This window comes from Gymnodraco acuticeps, unplaced genomic scaffold (genome assembly GCF_902827175.1).
Source record: "Gymnodraco acuticeps unplaced genomic scaffold, fGymAcu1.1, whole genome shotgun sequence".
Taxonomy (NCBI): Eukaryota; Metazoa; Chordata; class Actinopteri; order Perciformes; family Bathydraconidae; genus Gymnodraco; species Gymnodraco acuticeps.
In genome coordinates, this window is record NW_022992126.1 from 370001 (window position 1) to 379937 (window position 9937).

A 9937-nucleotide genomic window follows, 5' to 3' on the forward strand; every position below is an offset into this window, starting at 1 on the left:
GTTTAAAGACAGCGCGTTCAAGTGATTTAGACAGGAACGGGAGGAGAGAGACAGGCCTGTAGTTTATAACATCAGACGGGTTGAGAGTGGGTTTCTTTAGGAGAGGGTTTACTCTTGCCTCCTTGAGACTGTTTGGAAAGTGACCAGAAGTTAGAGAAGTGTTGATGAAATGGGTGAGAAACGGTAGAATATCAGGAGCGATAGTCTGAAGGAGGTTTGAAGGGATAGGGTCCAGAGGACAGGTGGTAGGGCGGGCAGAAGTAATGAGGGTAAGAACCTCACTTGGAGAGAGAGGGGAAAAGGAGGTTAGTGTGTTGGTGGAAGGAGGGTCTGGTGACCCAGCGGTGAGTATAGGTGAGTCAGAAAAAGAAGAGCGAATATCATCAACCTTTTTTTCAAAGTGGGTAACAAAGTCGCTTGACAGAAGTGAGGAGGGGGGAGGGGCTTTTGGAGGGTCCAAGAGGGTGGAGAAGATGGAAAATAGTTTTTTAGGATTGGAATAGGAAGATTGGATCTTATCTTGAAAGAAAGTGCTTTTTGTCTGAGAGATCGAAGCAGAGAAAGAGGAGAGGAGAGCCTGATAGGTTAGGAGGTCGTCACGGTGTTTGGATTTCCACCATTTCCGCTCTGCTGCCCTAAGGACGGTTCTATTAGCACGCAGCGCATCATTTAGCCAGGGAGCAGGAGGGGACTGACGAGCCTGCCGAGATGTGAGAGGACAGAGAGAGTCGTTAAGGGGTTTTAAGATTCTGAAGTATTATGCTAAAAGCTCAATAACTTAGATTATTATTTATAGTTTTGCTGAATAGTTTGATGTCCGCTTACCTTAGAAACGTAAAATGCCACGGCAGTGTGCAGATGGGGAACATCAGCATGTTAGCTTAGCTTGGTAGCTTCAGCTAGCTCTGGAACTTCCAGATCGGTGGCAGCAGGTCCCGCCTCGGCTCCGCCTCTTTGCCCTTATGGAGAGGCGAAGTCACGCCCATCTACTTCCGGACCATGGGACCCCGGAAGCGAAAAATTTACATTGAATTCAATGGAGAGAGAACACGTATCTTTTGATCCCGTTTGAATTGTGCCACGAACTACACATATGATGTTTGTCAATCTTAAACAATCATTTCCAGGTCAAAAAAGTCACATTTTGTCGTAAAACTGCTGAAATATAAGACTATGAAAAATACGCTACTACAAAGACTACAAATCCCAAATCCCATTCTGGGTCGCGTAAGTGATGTCACAGGCATGCTCGGTGATTTATAATAAGACTCGTAATTAAAGCGAAGAAGAAGATCTCATAACTGATTTATTCCCTCCAATAAATTATAGATCGCTAAAAATAAATTCACTTTTACAAGATGCCTGTGTGCTTTGTACCAGGTTGTAGTCATAAAAGTGATCATACCACTTGCTCCTTCTATCGATTCCCGTCTGATGAAAGGACCAGGAGTCGCTGGATCAGACATATCAGGTAATATCATAGGTAAATATACATGTTGTGCATGTTCATGTGCATAGTCAAGTTAGCTACCTAGCTAGTAGCGACGAGTAGCGAGCACGTTAGTTAGCATTACATTACTTAGCCTTGTCATTTTTAGTAGCCTTACCATGAAGTTATTATTTTATTACATGAAGTAAACCAACATTTTAAACAGTAAGAGTAGTCATGATGGTAAGTATTTCGTGAAACATTTGAAGCGTAGCCTACTGCGCCATCCACCGGGTGCTAAGGAAGCAGTTCAGGGAGAGTCGAAGGCAGGCAGGGAGCTTTGCATGACATTCTTCTGGACGTGTTTCATTGTGATGACAATCTGTTTGTTGGAAAGACAGTCGTTGTGTGCTTATTGAGAGAAAATTGTTAGAAGAGATAATTATTCAAAGTGTTTCAAAGTGTTGTTACTTTAAACTAAGTGTTGTTACTGACCTTTTTCTCTTTTATTTTCTTTACCTCACCTGTAACTGCTGAGACGTTGAGGAACATGCACACTGACCTGCTCTGGCAACCTGATTTCCACTGTACGTAATAGTATTTGGTTATGGTATATTATTTATATACATCAAAGGCACAATGCACCCCCCAGAGACACACATGTATTGAGTGTGATATTTTGCATAGGTCATGTGAAATCATCTTTACATACTAGAAAACTGTAGGAGCGGCAACTTGTTTTGAAATTGAATTTTTAATATCCGATAATAAAGTTGATCTGTTTTCTTTATTCTTCTCTCTTCCCAGCTCCATCCATCACCATTCTCTGTTCCTGCAGGTCCTGCTTGCTAATCAATGCTCATATTTTTGTACACAATTACAAATAAAGTCATTGTATTGTATGACATACAATGTCATACAATTGTGCTTCATTCGGAGTCAATAATAAATTAATTCTGCCTTCAACTGCACAATGATTGTGGACTGCACCGACATCCATGTAGCTGCCCCCCAAGATGAACCAAGCAAAGAGGGTCACCATCATGCCCAAGGACATCCAGCTGGCCCGCCGCATCCGTGGAGAGAGGGCTTAGACTGACCTGAGACCAGCACACCCAAACACAACAGCTCTTTTAAGAGCCACCTACAGTTTCAAAGAGTTGCCATCCTACGTTATTATAATGATTAAACTGTTTCATGTATCACTTAGTTTACTGAACCGTGATGAATGAAATAAATTAGTGAGGTAGTGGTTTACTGAAGTTACAAAGACATTAATATATGAGTAACAGGTATTGTATTGTAAGTATTCGGTATATTCCTTGATAGCTTTTGGAGAAGGTTGTTTTTAAGTTTACTAAAATCTATCGTTTCAACTGTTTCACTTTATAAAAAAGGAACAGGTGAGTAAAGCATCATTGAGTTTCTTATTCTGTAAGTAAATTATCCAAATTAAATGTTTTTCATTATTTTAGTCAACCCTAAACAAATTGATTGTACCTTTTTAATAATGACCTTACATGGTCGGCAAAGTTAAATTAACTTCAGAAAATCAAATCTGTTCTGAGAAAAAACTAATAAATGTTTAAAGATAGGAACTTGCCATCCCACTGAAAAACAGTCCGTAGAGATTTAAAGGCGTAGTTGTAGTTCAGTCCAACGTTTCATTTGGATTCATTTGACAACAGTCAACTATTTTCATAAAGAATATATATATTTTTCAAAGTCAACTTTATTGTCAATCTTACTCAGTTTGAGAGATCAAAAAGATGTTTAAATAAAATTATACAATTTACAGATATGTATACAAATATATATATCCTATATACACCATCATGTATAATGATGGTGTATGATGTAGAAGGAAGTGTGTTAGATAACAAGTAAATATAGAGTTACATACAGATCCATGTTACAGCAAAAGATGGAATAACTAAGAAGTACGCAGAATAATAATAATTACATGCAACAATTAAATAACTGCTCAGTGTCTCCACCACCATCTACCTCTACTGGCCAACACAGGGAGCATATGCTGGGTGTAGAATTTTTCCAGGAGGAGGAGATTTCCATGCCATGCAGGGTCTTTGGGGATGATGATCACCTCCTTCGTGGTCCACACAACAAAGTAGCAGAGACTCCGGTCTGTGATATGCAGCTGCCCTTGGACTGGTGCCAGTATGGGTGATTCTCCTTGAGAATATATAACCCACCCTCCTCACGGAGACAGAAGGATGGTAACTGGACTGCCTCCGCGATGGTCATGTTCCTCTGGCTGTGTGGACACTTCACCTCCAGCAGGGCAGATGGCTGCACAAGTCCATCGGGTGATGCTCCCAAAACACCCGACTCACTCACAAAGAGACCAGACTCGATTCTAAGCCTTCACCCCTTCGGCCTCGTTTACAACCCCCCAGTTGACAGTTGGCGATGTCTCTGGTCAGTGGGTTGTATGTCTCCTCTCGCTGTTGGTAAAGTTGAGACACCGACTGGACTACTTTTTAAGTGCCAGGCTTCCTCCACTGGCACTCACATCTGTGGAGCTGATCTGCCACATGGCAAATATTGCCAATGCTGCAGCATGGCTGCATTTGTACATCTCCTGTGCACAATCACAGACAGCGCTCTGCATCGCGCCATCGTCTCCCATGCAGATCTGTAAAAATAAAGTAAGTACCATTTGTTAGCATGCTATAATAGATTGAATGAGCAATAATACAAGTATGGTCCGGATCTGGGGGTGGGAGGGTTTATCAATCAATCAATTTGATCAACAATAAAAAAGGATTTGGTCAGGATCTAGACTCGGTGTGTAGTTTATTAATTAATCAATGCTCTCTACATTAGGAAAACACATACAGGTGTACCAGAGGGAGTCACACACAGCTGTGCCTAGATAACCAAAATCCTTGAATCTACACACAGCAAATAAACTCAAATGACACAACGAGAAAAAGGAGATCACACATACAGTATAGTCGATATAAAACTGTCCGCTTCAATCTGAAGAGCAACTAAAACAAAACACGGGAGTGTACCTTGTTCTTGTGAACACTAATGTTATCCACAGCATACACAGAGAGACCACGAATTTCTAAGGAGAAAACTAGTTACTAAAACAAAACACGTTAGTGTACCTTGTTAGCTAATGTTAGCTAGCTGACATTAACGTTACACATTGCACTCATATTACTCACCGAAACCTTGTAAAGCCGGTCCCGCTGCTCTTACAGAACCGACTAACTCCCCTTTCATATAGGTACAGCTCTCAACGTGCCCAGACTTGTAGTGATTTTCACCTCGTAAAATACTTGTATTCTCATTCTGAAAGAATGTGGTGAAATGTGCTAACGTGACGGCCATCTTTATGTTGGTGACGCGTATTGTGCGAGACGAGAGACCTGTAGTTCACTGAGCGGTTTCACACGAAAAAATGTGTAACGTCACAGTTTTACGACACATTTTTATTTTTTTGACTTGCAAAATGTTCTTTTAAATTGACAAACATCATATGTGTCATTCGTGGCACAATTCAAACGGGATCAAAAGATAACCTTTCTCTCTCCATTGACTTCAATGTATAATTTTCCGCTTCCGGGGTCCCATGGAGGCTTTCGGAAGGGGAGGGACTTCGCCTCTCTATTTGGAGCAGGCTGGAAAAGGCGGGAGTTGAACTCTGGCGTCACTGTCGAGCCGTTAGTGGCCGACTCCGCCTACTAAGGGCTTCACGGCAACTCTGCAGAATCCTATGGGTGACGTCACGGACCCTACGTCCATTTATATATACAGTCTATGAGAGGGACCAACAAGCTCTCCCGTCTTCATATAACTCGCAGAGACGGCATTTAACCCTTCACATTCCAACAGAAACTGAACAGGCAGATTCGAAGAATTTATTTCTTTGGAAATATTATTTTAAATACAATTAAATCAATTTATTTTGGTAAAACTAATGAAAACTGTAACAACAAAAAAATATAAAAAATAATATTTAAAAAAAAATGTTTTTTATTAATGTTTTCAAATATAATTTTTTAGAATATCTTAGGCCCTCACAGAGGGCCTAGAGGGCTCGCCACTGCTCAGCTGTGATTGAATGGAAATGACATTAAATGAAACTGTAAAACGAAAAAAGGGATCATGAAAATGTTTCCAATAATGATTTTTGACCACTTGTTCAGATCACATATTTGTAACTAAATGATACATTCATTGAAACAAAACACGGTATAAACTGAGGAGTGAGTCCCGTGAGTTTCATGTGTTTTATTCACTCCGCTGGGAAACTGCTCTCATGTCAAGAAGCATGAGATCAGTGCATGCACTGCATCGTCCAATCAGTGAGCGATACACAGTAAGGGGGCGGGGCGAGTATCTGAGGATTTCATCGGAGGATGGTCTGGTGGTTCCTCGATTATCGCTCCTCCATTATCGCTCCTCGATCCTCGGTCCTCCGGCAGAAATAAGAGCCATGGGACGGTACTCAAGATGGCGCAGACAAATCAACTTCCGGTGAGACCGAGGACCGAGAAGCGAGGAAATTAAAATAGTCGACCTGAGACAGGGCCATAGTCCGCAGCCTTTGTACTCCTCCCCAGCAGGTGTGCGCCGGCTGTGCGCTGCGATTGGACGACGTCAATCCAATCCCCATCTTCAGAGGCGGACCAGAGGATGGGCAGCTAATGATGTTGGGGCAACCACACAGCTCATTTGCATAATCACACACGCACACAGCTGCAAACAATCCCAGCAGATTAAGGAGCAGACAAACAGCAACCGTAACAACTATAAAACAACAATACTGTAGAATAACAAAATGAATGTCGTGAATACACCGAAATACACGTGTTGAAGCCGTTCGCAAAAAGTGTTTCTGAAGTCAATTACCTACCCTACCTTTAACATTCTGCTTCAGTTTGAAGGTCCTGGTATCGTGCATGCTGGCTCACTGTCAGGGTGTCATTGTTTAGGAGCAGACATTAATTACTACGAGTCATTTTTAAAGCTAGGGTGGGTAATGCAAATATAAAAAAAGTGTCCTATCTACCTAATTCAAGCAATATTGTTACAGTTTGTTTGCACATGGGTGGGATATGGTTACCCCCGTCCCTCCCTGTTGCTCAAAAGTATCTGTTGCCGGATGTGAGAGACATCATTGATCTTTCCCGATTTCGGCTTGATGTCCTCTGAACTTCTTCTCAGGCAAAGCTGCGACTGGTTTCTGCTGTTGAGAGTAGAGCAGACAGATTATTGATGGCATTTCTTGGCCACAGAAATGTAATCTTTCTTCCTCTGCACCTAACTCTTTAAACACTGAACATTTACACTTGTAATTACCTTGAAGTTTTCTCTGAAGATCATTTATTTCACTGGTCAGGGCTTTGATTTGTTTCTCTCTTTCTTCAGACAGGATGTTGTATCTGGTCTGTAACTGATCCTTTTGTATTGTCAGGTTAATCTGTAACTGTTTTTTCTCACTGGTGAGGTTGTTGTTACTGATCTTAAGCTGCTCTCTTTCTTCAGTCAGGATGTTGTAACTTGTCTGTAGCTGATCTTTCTGTATTGTCAGGTTGTTGTAACTGTTTTGTAACAGGGCCATCTCCATTTTCCACTCCGAGTTGCTGTTAATTACTGTGTTTGACACATAAACAAATACATAAAGAAACACTGACAACCAGTAAACTCCTTTTGTGTTTTATAATCAAGCTAACAAAGTACTCACAAAGGTAAACCAGAGGTATGAGTCCAGTCAGAAGGAATAGACACAGAAGACGCAGAAACACTTCAGCAGCTCTGCAGGAACTACGCTTCACCTCTTTAGCATCTGAAGGGAAAATGTAATGTTTACAATTTGCTTCTTTGTATTTCAGGTTCAAGTAAATTAAAGGATACAGAAAGTGCTTGGAAAGAGTAACCACAAGTAAAAAGCGCTTGTGAGCAAAAGTCACACCGTGACTATATTAATCTAAAATAGTCTTGTCCTTTTTTGCCCTGGTTCTCAAAGGAACACCTGGAGATGTTGCTTGGTGCTCATCCTTAAAATGAAATAAACTGTAACTTTTGAGGGGGTCTTGACTTTATTTGCCAGACACACGCGCTGAACAAAAATGCAGAGGTGAACACAGAACACACATGCAGAGGTGAACACAAGACAACATTAGCACGTCCAGTAATCCTACAAGCTGTCATCACTACCCTCCTCACTGTTCTCCTCACTGTCTTCCTCTCTGTCAGACATGGTAGCTGATGATGTAGGCCTACTACTTTCTCTCTGGTTGAGTCTGCGATTAGCTGCTTGCATCCACAAGTCAACAGCTGGTTTTTGGTCGAAAGTCTCTGTTGTCATCTTAGACAAGTGGATGTAATCTAATAAGTATGTGAACATAACCAGCAATAACATACCATAGCCAATAACAAATGAATGTAACTTATTTTATTTGTGTTGTTCATTCATATCTTATTTTACCTTAACATTTATTTATTTATGCATTTTTTTTTATCTCTCCAGTTTTAAAGGATATTTTTGGTTTACTGTCCTATAGTATACATTGGAATGATTTCAAACCTGTTTATCCCAATAATTATAAAGGAGTGCCTTGGAAATATGTGTTTACATAAATTGTGATCAAAACGTTTGAGACCCACTGAGATAACTTAGACTAAAGTGAACTATCTAAACACTCAGAGTCCTTTACCTCACTGAGCTGCAGTCATCAGCCTCTCAGTCTGACTGGAGAGGACTCTCCCTCCACATCATTGTAGAAACATCTTCTTCTTCCGTTAGAGCAGCTAGCACCAGATGCTAATAACAACAGCTCCCTCCCTCGCTCACTCGCACTTTGGCTGTGAGCTGCGGGTGCCAGATAAGCCAACATCCCCCATTTTCATCACTTACAGCGCCCATCGTACAGGGCAAATGAAACGTGTAACCGGGGTGAAAAGGGTGTTACATCTACTTAATTATGAATGTTGTTACATCAAGGCCGAATATTAGGATGAGCCCCAACGGTCAAACATTTTTTTTCCCTCCCAGAACTGCCAGCTCAGCGCCTCCACAGATCTGGCGCCCTAGGCGAACATCTATAAAGCCAGTGCTACAGACCGACCCTGAGTTCATATGCAACTCGCAAATATCTTTCTCTCTCTCCTCTCTCCTCTCTTCTCTCTTTTCTCTTCTCCCTTCTCTCTCTTCTCTCTCTCTCTCAATGTTGGTACGCAAATGCGCCTTTTTTCAAATGACCCGGTGCTCTTTTTTTGGCGGAGGTGCGCATGCGCACCTGCGCACCAGTTATGTGCAGCCCTGGTAATATGTTTATTACCTGAGGGTGCCAGGTCTGTGTGGCCCCTGATTAAGGATAGACACATTTTCATAAATATTTGCTGTCCCTTTTGCTCCGGCTGTGGTAAACCGATAATTGCTCTACATTCATCTAGATGGTGTCCAGCTGTACTGAAGGTGCCGTTTGGTCCGTGCTGCCTGATGTCATCAAAGTCTGCAGCGTGTGCGTTTGACATTCATCACCCTCAACGTTAAATGTTCTTAACTGAGCTAGCGGACTGTAAAAACACTACCCACCCATGACTCCAATTCGACTAAAGGCTATGTCTGAATAAAGCATGCTAGCGTTAGCGGCACATGGCCAGATTCAAAGGCAGATATACTCAGACAAACATTAAAGGTGGGGTAGGTAATTTTGGAGAAACCAGCTCGAGTGCGCTAGAATTTGAAAATACACAGCCGGAAAAAATCTGCCACTTCCTTACAGAGCCCCTCCTCCAACACACACGAACCAATGAGGGCACGAGATAAGTTTGTGCACATATGGAAGGCTGACGAGAGGGGTCTGCCTGCAGACCTCCACTCTCAGGACAGTTCCGGTGCAGACCTCCACTCTCAGGACACCTCCACTCTCAGGACAGGAAGTGTACGCTAAGAATTCCAAAATAAAATCACCACTATCAGTACAGTGCCACTTTCCAAACAGGAAATGCACGCAAATACAAAATAAAATCGGATCGTGACGGATCGTGACACTTATTATATACATATATATCTATATATATATATATATATATATATATATAGATATATACGGACACCTTGTATTGTTGTTACTATCAGTACAGCCGCAGCGCCACTTTCCGAACAGGAAATGCACGCAAATACAAAATAAAATCGTACTGACACTTATTATCTATATATATATATATATATATATATATATTTATTTATATATATAAATACGACATCTTTTATTTTAGACAATGGGTCGCGTTTGCCATTCGATCAGTGAGAGGAGAGGAGAAAAATGCAACAAAAATTGTCAAAATCCGTTAATATATGGATGAGTGGGGGGGAGGGGGGGGCTGGACACAGACCGTGGGGGGACACCCCGAGACCGGGCAATGTCCCCGGTAGAAACCGGGTGAAATAGCCAAAAAAAATAAAAATAATAAAACCGGGGAAAAGTGAAAAAAAGTGTCCGAAAATAGGCACTCGTGAGGCGG